This window comes from Bos javanicus, chromosome 29 (genome assembly GCF_032452875.1).
Source record: "Bos javanicus breed banteng chromosome 29, ARS-OSU_banteng_1.0, whole genome shotgun sequence".
NCBI lineage: Eukaryota > Metazoa > Chordata > Mammalia > Artiodactyla > Bovidae > Bos > Bos javanicus.
In genome coordinates this window covers 11901200-11915470 of record NC_083896.1, presented here as the reverse complement: position 1 = coordinate 11915470, position 14271 = coordinate 11901200, and the positions used below count along the sequence as shown (strand labels likewise).

At 43.1% G+C, this 14271-nt stretch overlaps 1 protein-coding gene across 15 annotated transcripts in view; it reads right to left on the bottom strand.

Moving 5' to 3' along the window:
• The window catches only part of DLG2 (discs large MAGUK scaffold protein 2), a 2330119-nt gene that overhangs the window by 546168 nt on the left and 1769680 nt on the right, over nucleotides 1–14271 (bottom strand). The window lies entirely within an intron of this gene.

The following is a 14271-nucleotide window of genomic DNA, read 5'->3' as shown; positions in this document are numbered from 1 at the left end:
GAGTACTGGAGTGGGGTGCCACTGCCTTCTCCCATGACCAGCCTAGACAGCATATTAAAAAGCAGAGGCATCACTTTGCCAACAAAGGCACATTTAGTCAAAGGTAAGGTTTTTCCAGTAGTCATGTATGGATGTGAGAGTAGGACCATAAAGAAGGCTGAGCACTGAAGAACTGATGCTTTTCAACTGTGGTGCTAGTGAAAACTCTTGAGAGTCTCTTGGATAGCAAGGAGAATCAAACCAGTCAATCCTAAAGGAAATCTACCCTGGATACTCACTGGAAAGACTGGTGCTGAAGCTCCAATACTCTGGCCTCCTGATGCAAAGAGCTAACTCATTGGAAAAGACCCTGATACTGGGAAAGATTGAGGGCAGGAGGAGAAGGGGGTGATGGAGAATGAGATGGTTGGATGGCATTATTGACTCAATGGAATGAGTCAGAGAAAACTCCAGGAGACAGTCAAGGACAAAGAAGTCTGGTGTGCTGCAGTCCATGGTGTTGCAAAGAGCTGGACACGACTGAGTGACTGAACAACAACCACATGGATATACCACATGGTCTTTATCGACTCACCAACTGATGGATATTTGGATTATTTCCAGCTTTTGTCTATTATGACTAATGCTACTTTGGACATTTGTATAGAGATATGTTTTCATTTCTCTTGTGTTTATGCCTAGCGGTGAAATTGCTGAGTCTAAATGGGGGATTTTTAAATGTATTTTTTAGTATTAATAACAAAACTTAAACCTGCTTTTTATAAACAATTAATTTCAGGAGACAGGGATCAAGACCATCCCCGAGAAAAACAAATGCAAAAAAGCAAAATGCCTGTCTGAGGAGGCCTTAAAAATAGCTGTGAAAAGAAGAGAAGTGAAAAGAAAAGGAGAAAAGGAAAGATATACTCATTTGAATTCAGAGTTCCAAAGAATAGCAAGGAGAGATAAGAAAGCCTTCCTCAGCAATCAATGCAAAGAAATAGAGGAAAATAATAGAATAGGAAAAACTAGAGATCTCTTTAAGAAAATTAGAGATACCAAGGGAACATTTCATGCAAAGATGGGCTCAATAAAGGACAGAAGTGTATGGACCTAACAGAAGCAGAAGATATTAAGAAGAGGTGGCAAGACTACACAAAGAAGATCTTCATAACCCAGACAACCACAATGGTATGATCACTCGCCTAGAGCCAGACATCCCAGAGTGTGAGTCAAGTGGGCCTTAATAAGCATCACTACGAACAAAGCTAGTGGAGGTGATGGAATTCCAGTTGAGCTATTTCAAATCCTAAAAGGTGATGCTGTGAAAGTGCTGCCCTCAATATGTCAGCAAATTTGGAAAACTCAGCAGTGGTCACAGGACTGGAAAAGGTCAGTTTTCATTCCAATCCCAAAGAAAGGCAATCCCAAAGAATGCTCAAACTACTGCACAATTGCACTCATCTCACATACTAGTAAAGTAATGCTCATAATTCTCCAAGCCAGGCTTCAGCGATACATGAACCATGAACTTCCAGATGTTCAAGCTGGTTTTAGAAAAGGCAGAAGAACCAGAGATCAAATTGCCAACATTTGCTGGATCATCAAAAAAGCAAGTGAGTTCCATAAAAACATCTATTTCTGCTTTATTGACTATGCCAAAGCCTTTGACTGTGTGGATCACAATAATGTGTGGAAAATTCTGAAAGACATGGGAATACCAGACCACCTGACCTGCCTCTTGAGAAATCTGTATGCAGGTCAGGAAGCAACAGTTAGAACTGGACATGGAACAACAGACTGGTTCCAAATAGGAAAAGGATTACGTCAAGGCTGTATATTGTCACCCTGCTTATTTAACTTGTATGCAGAGCACATCATGAGAAATGCTGGGCTGGAGGAAGCACAAGCTGGAATTAAGACTGCTGGGAGAAATATCAATAACCTCAGATATGCAGATGACACCACCCTTATGGCAGAAAGTGAAGAGGAACTAAAAAGCCTCTTGATGAAAGTGAAAGAGGAGAGTGAAAAAACTGGCTTAAAGTTCGACATTCAGAAAACTAAGATCATGGCATCTGGTCCCATCACTTCATGGCAAATAGATGGGGAAACAGTGGAAACAGTGTTAGACTTTATTTTGGGGGGCTCCAAAATCACTGCAGATGGTGATTGCAGCCATGAAATTAAAAGACACTTACTCCTTGGAAGGAAAGTTATGATCAACCTAGACAGCATATTAAAAAGCAGAGATATTACTTTGCCAACAAAGGTCTGTCTAGTCAAGGCTGTGGTTTTTCCGGTGGTCATGTATGGATGTGAGAGTTGGATTATAAAGAGGGCTGAGTGCAGAAGAATTGATGCTTTTGAACTGTGGTGTTGGAGAAGACTCTTGAGAGTCCCTTGGACTGCAAGGAGATCCAACCAGTCCATCCTAAGGGAAACTGGTCCTGGGTGTTCATTGGAAGGACTGATGTAAAGCTGAAACTCCAGTATTTCGGCCACCTGATGTGAAGAGCTGACTCATTTGAAAAGACCCTGATGTTGGGAAAGATTTAAGGGAGGAGGAGAAGGGGACGACAGAGGATGAGATGGTTGGATGGCATCACCGACTCAATGAACATGTATTTGGGTAAACTCTGGGAGTTGGTGATGGACAGGGAGGCCTAGAGTGTTGCAGTTCATGGGGTTGCAAAGAGTCAGACATGACAGAGTGACTGAACTGAACTGAATTTTAAAAATTGTAAAAAGTTAAAAATAACAATTTCTTTCAAACCCTTCGAGGTAAACACTGTTATCCTGAAGGAACATTTCTGTTTCCTTCCAGGCTTGGGCTATGATATGTAAACTTCCTTAGTGTGAAGCATCCTAAAAGACTGTGTTTAGTTAAAATTACTACCTGGCATGGGAGAAAAAGCATTGGCACCTGACATCTCTAACCTGAGTCCTTTATCTGCCACAAATTACTCATATGACTGTGTGATCTTGGTTAAGTCTCCTAATTTTGCTGGACTTATTTTCTCAATTAAAAAAAATGTTGGGATGCAATCTTCTCTAATCCTTTCTGATCAAGCATTTTATAATTAAATGATGCTTAGGGCTCTCAGGATATACCATTAGCTTTATCCTTATTTGCAACACATATTTTCTTGCATTTCTTTTTCTTTATAGTTGGAACTATAAAGAAATTTTTCTTCGTAGAAGGAATGTTAGAGAAAGGGAATGGCAATTACCCTCACCTTGCCAGACACTGACATTTACTTAGCATGCTGCGCAAACTTGCAGAGTGACTGGTGCTGAAAATAAAGTCCTTTTGCATGTCTTAGTCTGTCCCTTTTCAATCTTCTAAGTTTGTCGAATTGATTTTTGTTTTATTACCCTTCACGGGGTCAATCAGAGTTTCTGAGAGGTTTGCTTGCTCTGGACCTTGATCCCACCTTTGAAACCTCGCAGCGCACGTTCCAAGGACCCCACCCTCAAACCCTCCAGGACACACGCGAGGAGTCCACCCACGATACAGTTTCCCCAGAGCGTCTGCTGTTGACAAGTGTAGACTACAAATAAAAGCGACTTTAACAAACAGTAGGCATCACCTGTCACAATGCACCGTAGGTAGGATGAAGACAATCTGTTTCTGTGGCCTAATTCAGAAATCTCAGGAAAAGTGGTACATCTCGCTTCCTCCCAAGAGAGTAAGGGTGAACTACAACCCAGAGCCAAGGATTCCGCTCAGTCACCGAGTCTTCCATGCGCTGCCTTCAGCAGGGAGAAGAGCTCCCATTACATGTCAGCCTCCTTTTGAACTGTGAGTCACTGGGTCAAGTGAATACTTACCACCTGTCATTCTATACAGTGTCACTATCTGCTCACGTGTCATACGGACAACATACAGCATTGCTCCTACCCGAAGAAAGGGGACAGGGAAACCCTCCGTTTTCATTTACACAGTGTTATTCCTCGTGGAGGACTGGCAGAGTGACTTGGTCTGTTCTTCAGGTTCACCATTCCCCTGGGTATTATGGGATGGAAATGCATGAAGAAGAACCAAAGATCGCTGGCCAACTCTCTCAGCAGCTGACTTTGGACCTAGCACGAAAAAAGGAAGGGTCTAAAGACTGAGTCAATTTGAGTGGGCAGATGTGGAGTTAGAAAGAGCCCGACTCTTGAATATATGTGGATTTTCACTTGCTGACCTAAGGGAAACAGAGCTTCCCTGGTGGCTCAGTGGTAAAGAATCCGCTTGCCAATGCAGGGGATGTGGGTTTGATCCCAAGTTCGTGAAGATCCCCTGAAGGAGGAAATGGCAATCCACTCCAGGATGCTTGCCTGGGAAAACCCATGGACAGAGGAGCCTGGTGGGCTATAGTCCATAGGGTTGCAAGAGAGTCAGACATGACTGAGCGACTGAGCATGCGCACACTCATGACTTAAGGAAGCAGAGGGGGCCACAGGATACTTCATGTGAGAGGTCTCATCGAGTGGTGCAGCAAGAACATGCAATACAGTAAGGGTCCTTTTAGAGAGAAGGGAGGGAAGAAAGCAACAGTTTATGTCCAGAGGAGGACTCAGGGAATGCAACTCTCCTTGTCTGTGATTTGTAGAGGTCTGTGGCCAGAGATTTCTAGGAACTCTGACCAACTCCAGGCCTGCAGCTCCTTGAAGCATCACTGGAAAGACCTCCAACCACTCCTTCCTGACTTCCCACAATCATTATCCCCATTCCTTCTTTTGTAATTTCATTTAACTTTGGGATTCTAAAAAGTAGATCATCTCCCGAGAAAGTTTTTGATGCTCTGGAAAATGAAAATACCAATGCTGCCCAACCAAGGAAAGTCTGTCTTCTTTGCTTCTCTGCTGGAAAAGAGTCTAGATTAGAGGGCTGCTTTCATGGGTCACAAAGATCCCAGAGGAAAAGGCGCCAACATGAAAATCAGGACAAAGAGTCTGGCTGGGACAGAAACAGAGTTGCTTTGGAGAGAGCAAGAGAAACGGGAATGGCAAGACCCCCGCCTGAGCAAAAAAGCCCCAGATGAGCAAGAGTCCCACACAGTACCTGTCAAAACACGGAGGTGTGGGTCTCAGGGTTGTGAACGCAAGCTGCCCCGCTGGGAGCCCTGGTCCAGGGCAGGAAGGAAAGGCTTCTCATCTTGCCCCTGCCAGACACTGCCCAGCTCCTAGAAGGCTGGCGTACACATGGAGCGCCGGTGTGGACAGCCGTGGAAGAGGAGATGGAGATCTGAAATGACATCATTCTAAGGGCTGGGACAGGGACAGAGGTGAGGAGACAGAACGACCTGTCGTAAGTGAGGAGTGTCCTCTGGGGAAATAATGGGAAATAAGAGTGCAGATGTGGTTGTTCAGGACAATGCATGAGCCAGCAAACCTCTGCAAAGAAGAAAAGGGAGGGCCGCAGGATTCCAGAGTTATGCTGGTGGACTGGTCTCCTGATGGTCTGGTCAGAGACTTCTGTTTTTACTCACAGTGCCTTTCCTCAAAACCAGGAAAAGCTGAAGGTCTCCCTATAAGGAACGTAGTGCTAGCAAGACAGTAAGACTTTATCTAGCAGCTTGACATGTGAGAATGCAGAGAGCTGGAAGGAAATCTGGGCTGTTACTCGACCTTCCGATCTCATATGAAAACAGTCTGAGGCTTCCCTCGTAGTCCAGTAGTAAGGTATCTGCCTGCCAATGCAGGAGACACAGGTTCGATTCCTGATTTGGGAAGATCAGACACACCACACAGCAGCTAAGCCCGTGAGCCACAACCGCTGAGGCTGTCCTCTAGAGCCTGAGAGCCGCAATGACTGAGCCCACATGTCGCAACTACTGCATACAGCTGTATGCCCCGGGGCCTGCACTGAGCAGGAAGGGAAGCCATCGCAACGAGATGCCCGTGCACCGCAACTGGAGAGTAGCCCCCACTCACCGCAACGAGGGGCTTCCCTGGTGGGTCAGACAGTAAAGAATCTGCCTGCAGTGCGGGAGACCCAGGTTCAATCCCTGGGTCAGGAAGATCCCGCTGGAGAGGGAAATGGCAACCCACTCCAGTACTCTTGCCTAGAGAATTCCATGGACAGAGGAGCATGGTGGGCTATAGTCCACGGGATTGCAAAGAGTTGGGACACAACTGTGTGACTGTCACTTCACTTCACTGCAACTAGAGAGAGTGTGTGTGTAGCAACAAGGGCTCAGCATAGCCAAAAACAAACAAAAATTTAAAAAAAGAAATAATGCCTAGAAACCAATGAATACAAATCTATAACCGTAATATCTAGGAGAAATACAGGATGGATTCAGAATAAATAAGGTTGAAAGCTAAGTGAAATTCATGTATATTTGAAAAATACAATCCATAATAAATTGCTAGACATTTTTTTCCATATTACCAATGTCAATTATATCCACAAAATTAACCCTCTGGGCCCAGTGGTCCCTAAACCTCCTGAGAGCAGGGTCTGACCATTTCTGGATTCTGTATCCCCAGAAGTCCCCACCATATAACAGGCATTTAATACATATTTGTGGGCTGAGTGACAGTTTCCTCAACTGGAGCATATAAATCTGACTAGATTATTTCAAGGTTATCTTTCATCTCTGAACTTGTATTAGCCTCTAGTTATTTTTAAACCTATAAGGCTTGACAGAATGATAGCCTCATAATGATGACAGAGGCATAAGTAAGGAAGCAGAACATCAGAATATGAGAGGGATGAACATAACAAAGAGAAATATGATTTTCATCCCCGGCCTCAGTCTGGGCCAATCCAGTCTGTTAGGCAGGTTGTTCATAAGAATGCTTGGCCAAGGGAATGAGCTAGGGCTGAAATCTGATCTGAATTCCATCTACATGTCACACTGGGGACCCTGGCACATTTTGTCTTTCATCTTGAAGGGGAGAGATTTTAAAATTTAGACAAAGGCTCTGGCTGGGTTAGCTGAGCCCAGTATATGCGCCACCTCCCCACCCTCGGCTTAAAGCCAACCACACAACTTCTCTTCACTCTCTAATGTATTCATTTTCTCTGGAATAGAGTGATCTTAGGTTATAGTATTCAGTTTGGAATACACACCTCTGCTGACTTTGAAAATCCTGTTCAAGGGATCCTTTAAACTTCATATGAGCTTAAGGTCTACAGAACTGAATTAAAGAGTGGAAATGGAAGATTTACTTTTTCTGTTGCGAGAGGTAAATTTTGATCCTTTAATGAAAACAAAATTCTACATTCTGAAATACTTGGATCTCTGTACAAATATAAGCAGCCTTGCACAGCCCTTCCTCCCACACTGCCAACCCTAACATTCATCTCCCTTTACAATTCACTGGGCTCACCATCAGGCTATGAATGAAAAGGGCCTTGTATAATAGTCCTTTATTAAAAATTCATTCCCACCTCAGCCTGAGCTATCTATTTAGGGGGTCATACTATGTCATTTGGGGCTTTCCAGGTGGCTCAGTGGTAAAGAATCTGCCTGCCAATGCAGAAGACATAAGAGACACAGGTTTGATCCCTGGGTCAGGAAGATCCCCTGGAGCAGGAAATGGCAACCCGCTCCAGTATTCTTGCCTGAGAATACCATGGACAGAGCAGGCTGGTAGGCTGTAGTCCATGTGGTCGCAAAGAGTCAGACACGACTAAGCAGCTGAGCACACACACTATGTCACTTAATTCACACATATAAACAGCCAACATTAACAGGGCGCTTCATACCTATCAGGCACTGCTCTCTGCAGTTTACATATAACTTCATGAAATCTTTACAGCAACCCATGAAATGGATACCACAATTATCACTATTATAAGATTCAGGATTCAGAAGCTCAGAGTAGTTGTCAGCTGCTCAAGTTTACATAATTCGGCAGTGGTGGAGGCAGCTAACACTTTTATTGTAGGGGGGCAGGAGGAGAAGGGGATGACAGAGGATGAGATGGCTGGATGGCATCACTGACTCGATGGACGTGAGTCTGAGTGAACTCCGGGAGTTGGTGACGGACAGGGAGGCCTGGCGTGCTGCGATTCATGGGGTCGCAAAGAGTCAGACACGACTGAGCGACTGATCTGATAGACTCTTAACCATATATTTATTATCTATCTATTGAAATCTGACTATGATCAAATGATGCAAATTTTTTCCCCTCAGAATTTAATACTTAAGTGTTAACGTCTGATGAGAATAACATTCAATAAATATTTATTGAGCGCATGTGAAAGGACCGATTCTGGTAGCAGCCTGCCAGATTCAAATCCTGTCCTAATTCTGAGTGACCTTAGATAGATCACTTAATCTCTCCAGACTTCAGTTTCTTCGCTTGCAAAATGGGGAGAGTAATAAAAGCACATACCTTCTTGGACCGCGGTGTAAATTAAGGACCTAATTTGTATAAAGCGCAGCCTGGCAGCCAATAAGACTATGTAAATGATAGCGAATGATTTCTTCTTCTCCTTCACCACTATCATCATCAGTATAACTATCAGGACCACATGTCAGGACAGGAAATACGACAGTAAATAAAACAACAAAACCCTTGCTGTAATGAAATTAATATTCCAAGTCCTTGTATACTCCGTTTTAACAATCTCATCCCATTGTTTCCATTTGTAAAAGATGTATCAGAGCTTTTCTGCAAAATTAGAATAATCGTATCTACCCCAGAGATTGTCATGAGGATAAAATGAGTTAGTACCTATAAAAGTTTGGAACAGTACCATGTACATAAAAGCACTCAACACACATCAGTGGTTTAAATTTGTATCTGTGCTGTGGGTGTTATGGTTCGATGTCACTGTCTTGATTCTTTCTGAGTTTCTATAATTTGTTGCTATAGTGATTTTCCATAGCGTTTTCTCACAGCTACTTTGCCTCCGCAAAGAATTGCTTTTGAAATTAAGCTTATCTTTCAGTTTCTTATGGCTTCCAATAACACACTGGTTTACTAAAGTAAAAACAAATACTGCTCCCCCAACAAAAAAAAAATATACTAAAACCGAGGGAAAATACTCATAACAGCTCAGGTAGGTAAATAATCTGGCTTTTTAAAAACAGCTAGTCAATTAAATTTAGATTGTTGCATCACAGAGAGTTATTTGAATGTCTCAAGACAGGAATTTTGGAATAAGACCAATCTGAGTTCATTTCCAAGCTCCCCTGAGACTCCCTCTCTGGACCTGCCAGGGTTATTGCAAAGAGTAAATGAGAGTTTAGGAACAAAGTGAGTAGCCTGCCTTCTTCCCTCCTTCACACTACATGATGTGATTTTAAATGTGCCCCCAAATTCTTGAATTCTTAATGAAAGAACATCTCCTAGATCTCTAAGAAGAAAGTGAAGGGCAACAATAAATGGTATTTTTTTTAAGGGTCTATATATATGTATGGGCTTCCCCGGTGACTTAGTGGTAAAGAATCCGCCTGCAGTGCAGGAGACCTGGGTTTGATCCCTGGGTTAGGAAGATCCCTTGGAGGAGGGCACAGCAACCCACTCCAGTATTCTTGTCTGGAGAATCTCATGGACAGAGATGCCTGGTGCTGCAAGGAATCCACAGGGTCACAAAGAGCTGGACACAACTGAAGTGACTGAGCATGCACGCACGAATATACAGGTACACACCGCTATATTTAAAACAGATAACCAGCAAGGCCCTACTGTACAGCAAAGGGAACTGCTCAGTGTTATGTGGCAGACTGATGGGAGGCGAGTTTGGGTAAGAACGGATACATGTATATGCATGGCCGAGTCCGCCTTTGCTGTCCACCTGAAACTGTCACAACATTGCTAATCGGCCATACTCCAACATAAAATAAAAAGTTAACAAAATTTTTAAAGGGTCTATATAGAAAATTCATTAATTTCAAAGCAAGGGGGTTTCTTTCAGTGAGAATCCCTGCACAGAAAAGAGGCTATAAAATGGAATGTGGCAAGAGCCACCTCTGTGACTTTGCGGGAGTCAATTAATTTCTCTTTAGTGTCCTTAATTCAAATTGGGCTTGGTGATCACTCTACTTCAAAAAAGCAGCGAAGGCCTTTGAAGGGGAAGCTGCTGCATAAACGTGAGAAGGAATCGGGCCTTAAGAGCCATGCCCAGAGGGTTTCCTCTCCTGGTTTTAATTAAAAATGAAATTAAGAATTCTTTCAGATTATATCAGCCTTTTAAAGAAGGCAAAAGAAGGTCAATGATTTGTTAAGCATCTTCTTTCTTCTTTTAATGGTGCATTTTCCAGATTACATCATGTGAACAAAGCTCAAATTTACTTTCAGGAGCCACAGATTTGTGGCAGCGTGGATATAAGATGTGGGGACTGAGTGACAAGCCACGGTGAATGAGAAGGATTACGGCTCCCGAGAGCAGAAGCCTGTCTGCTGTGGGACAGCCCCCACTGGAGTCCTGGCTCTCCCCTTTACTACATCAAAACCCACCCTCTGCAAAGGTGTTGGGATACTTAGAATCAAGTATGTATACATATGGAAAGTGTCTGGCTACTAATCTGTGCTCCAGAGTAGCTATCATTTTGTCTACATTCCTAAAAGGTACACATGGGCTAGAAATACTGCTACGTAAGTAGACTAAAAAACATATATGAGGCCACATACGGGGCTCCCAGGTGGTGCTAATGGTAAAGAACCTGCCTGCCAATGCAGGAGACGTGAGAGATGTGGGTTCAATCCCATGGAAGAAGGCATGGCAACCTATTCTAGTATTCATGCCTGGAGAATCCCATGGACAGAGGAGCCTGACCAGCTACAGTCCATAGGGTCACAAAGAGCTGGACATGACTGAAGTCATTTAGCATGCACACGTGTACTTCAGAAATATGCCATCTTTTACGGGGATAACTATAAATGTAATAATAAAGGGGGAAACATATGACTTTGCCAGTGGTAACAAGGAGGATGCTGCCCTTAAGAATGATAAAAGAAATGAACATCCACAGCTTTCTTATGGCATCTGGGCATATACCTGTGCTGATAAATATTCACCTGATTTGTTATAACACTAAAAATAAATATACATGAGCTCAAGGCTTTACAATAGAATAAGCACGTGAAAACAATAATGACTAATGTATGTGGTGCCTAGATAAAGATTCATTTTCTCCACTTCCCTGGATCCTCACAACAATCCTAAGAGGAGCACAGCCCAGATATGATTATTTTCCCCTTTTCTGGTGAATGAAAGGTCAAAGGAAGGCCTCAAACCTAGACAGTCTGGACACAGTCCTTGGCTCCTCTATGACATTGGTTGCCTTCATCTCGAGGAAGACACCTTCCCTCTACTCTGCCTCCCTTTCCTTCCATTAATTTTCCTTCTACAGAGCTTCAAATTTTTGAGGACAAAGGTCTGTATAGTCAAAGCTATGGTTTTTCCAGTAGTCATGTATGGATGTGAGAGCTGGACTATAAAGAAGGCTGAGCATCAAAGAATTGATGCTTTCAAATTATGGTGCTGGAGAAGACCTTTGAAAGTCCCTTGGACTGCAAGGAGATCAAACCAGTCCATCCTAAAGGAAATCAACCCTGAATATTCTTTGGAAGGACTGATACTGAAGCTGAATCTCCAATACTTTGGGTACCTAATGCAAAGAGTCAACTCATTGGAAAAGACCCTGATGCTGGGAAAGATTGAAGGCAGGAGGAGAAGGGGATGACAGAGGATGAGATGGTTGGATGGTATCATTGACTCAATGGACATGAGTTTGAGCAAATTCTAGGAGATGGTGAAGGAGAGGGAAGCTTGGTGTGCTACAGTCCACAGGGTCACAAAGCTGGACATGACTGAGTGACTGAACAATGAAATTGAGGACAAGAGTGTCCCCTGTCTCCAAGAAGAAGTGATGCAAACACTACCTAGTAGATACTCCAAGCTAGAAAATTCTTCCTCTTAAATCTGTCACTAAGTACCATCTAGCCTGGGCTTCCCTGGTGGCTCAGAGGTTAAAGTGTCTGCCTCCAATATGGGAGACCCGGGTTCGATCTCTGGGTCAGGAAGATCCCCTGGAGAAGGAAATGGTAACCCACTCCAATATTCTTGCCTGGAGAATCCCATGGACCGAGGAGCCTGGCAGGCTACAGTCCACGGGGTTGCAAAGAGTTAGACACGACTGAGCGACTTCACTTCACTTCACCATCTAGCCTATCTGATAATTAGTTAAATATCTATCTATATCTCTCCAACTCCATAGCTTCAGTTTAGTTCTTCATAATTTCAACCTTATTTGATATACAAACTAGTCTCCCTTCAAACTCTTCTCACACAGCAGAGGGATCTTTCTAAAAACACAAATTGGAGCTTCCCCAGTGTCTCGGTGGTAAATAATGCAGCCAATGCAGGAGACATAGGTTTGATCCCTAGTCCGGGAAGATCACACATGTCACAGAGCAACTAAGCCCATGCACACAACTATTGGGCCTGTGCTCTAGAGCCCAGGAATCAAAACCACTGAAGCCTGCGCCCTAGAGCCTGGACTTGAAAACAAGAGAAGCTCCTGTAATGAGAAGCCAGTGCACCACAGCTAGAGAGCAGCCCCCACTCACCATGACTAGAGAAAAGCCCTTGTAGCAAGGAAGACCCTGCACAGCCAAAAAAATAAAAAAAAATTAATTAAAAAAATGCAAATGGAATTATGTTTTTATTCAGCATTAAAACTCCTCAACAACTCCACACTGCTTACAGGACAGGCACCCAAATCCTCGGCTTGGCACGTAACACCCTCTATGAGCCACAGCTGCCCGTGCCTCCAACTTTATCACTCACTCGACCTGATGACCCACCTAATGACCCAGTGACAGAGCTGCTGGCTGTCCCAGAGTGCGCCCAATAGTTGCGGCTCATGGGCTTAGTTGCCCTGTGACGTGCGGGATCTTCCCGGACTAGGGATCGAACCTATGTCTCCTGCATTGGCTGGTGGATTATTTACCACTGAGCCACCGGGGAAGCTCCAGTTTGTGTTTTTAGAAAGATCCCTCTGCTGTGTGATAAGAGTTTGAAGGGAGACTAGTTTGCATATCAAATAAGGTTGGAATTATGAAGAACTAAACTGCGGCTATGGAGATGGGGAGGTATAGATAGATACTGAGCTAATTATCTCGAGGCTTAGTCCTGTGCTTTTGACGTGGAACACATTTCTTCCCTCATCTGTCTGATGAACTAAGCGTCTTTGGGAAAACTTGAAGGAAAGCAAAGGCAGAGGTAGATGATACTTCCTCCGTTTAGCCTTAGAAACTCACCTGTACTTTTATTATAATGTTATTATGCTTAGAAGTTATATTTGATTTTGAACTTATAGGCTTTGAGACAGGTAAAATGTTAATAGATTTTCTAAAATTTTATAAGGCGTGGTAACTTTGGCTTATGGCTGAAGTCTTGTAACAGCCTCGTGGACCTATGAGAGATAAGGTTAAGTTTCCTATGAAGAATGGTTCTTATAAATACTAGAACTTGATTAAACAAGGTATGAGTGGGGAACATTCCTGTGTGTGTGTGTGTGTGTGTGTGTGTGTGTGTGTGTGTTCACATCTCCACAGAAGGGACAACCTCAGAGCATGAGTCCTCCCTTTGGTATCTCTTCTAATTGCCTGTTTTTAGTTACCTAGAGATTAAGTACACTGGAGAAAGCAGGGGCCTTTAGCAAAGGAACCTCACAAAGCACAGCAATGAATTCTTCATTTACATGGTCTTATTCACCTCTGAACCCCTAGCATCTAGGGAAATGCCTGGTGACCTAAAAGAAGTTCCATGAAAATATGCTCTTCAAGGAGTTGATGTTTTATGAACACAAGATGCTTCAGAGATGTTTCCTATCCAAAATCTGCCAACATATTTTAGCTAGACTTCATCTGGTTTATCTCAACCTCTGTTTATCAATTACAGTATAACAATAATTAGGACCATCTATGTAAAAAGACAAATGAAAACATGTCAATATGTTGAGAAAACAGGCAAGCACATGATATTCCTTGCCCCAGGAACATTAAAAGCTGAATCACTTAACATTCTCTTCAAGAAGAAAAACCAATTACAACATCAAAAACCACATTTTTTTTTTTTTAAGAAAAAGATATCTTTTTTCTTTAAAAAACCAAGAGCCTCTTGGATAAGCAAGAGCCTCACAGAAACACTGTTTGTTTTTCATAGAGCTTCAAACTTTAGTCTGATTCCAGGCTCTGCCCATTTCTTGCTTTTGCAGGGTCTGAAAAGTCAATTACTCTAAACATAATCTACAGCCTTAGGAGCTGACACTTTGCCAAGTAATTTAAAGTGCTTTGCTACGGAAAACTTACAATTTTTCTCTTTTCTTTGAG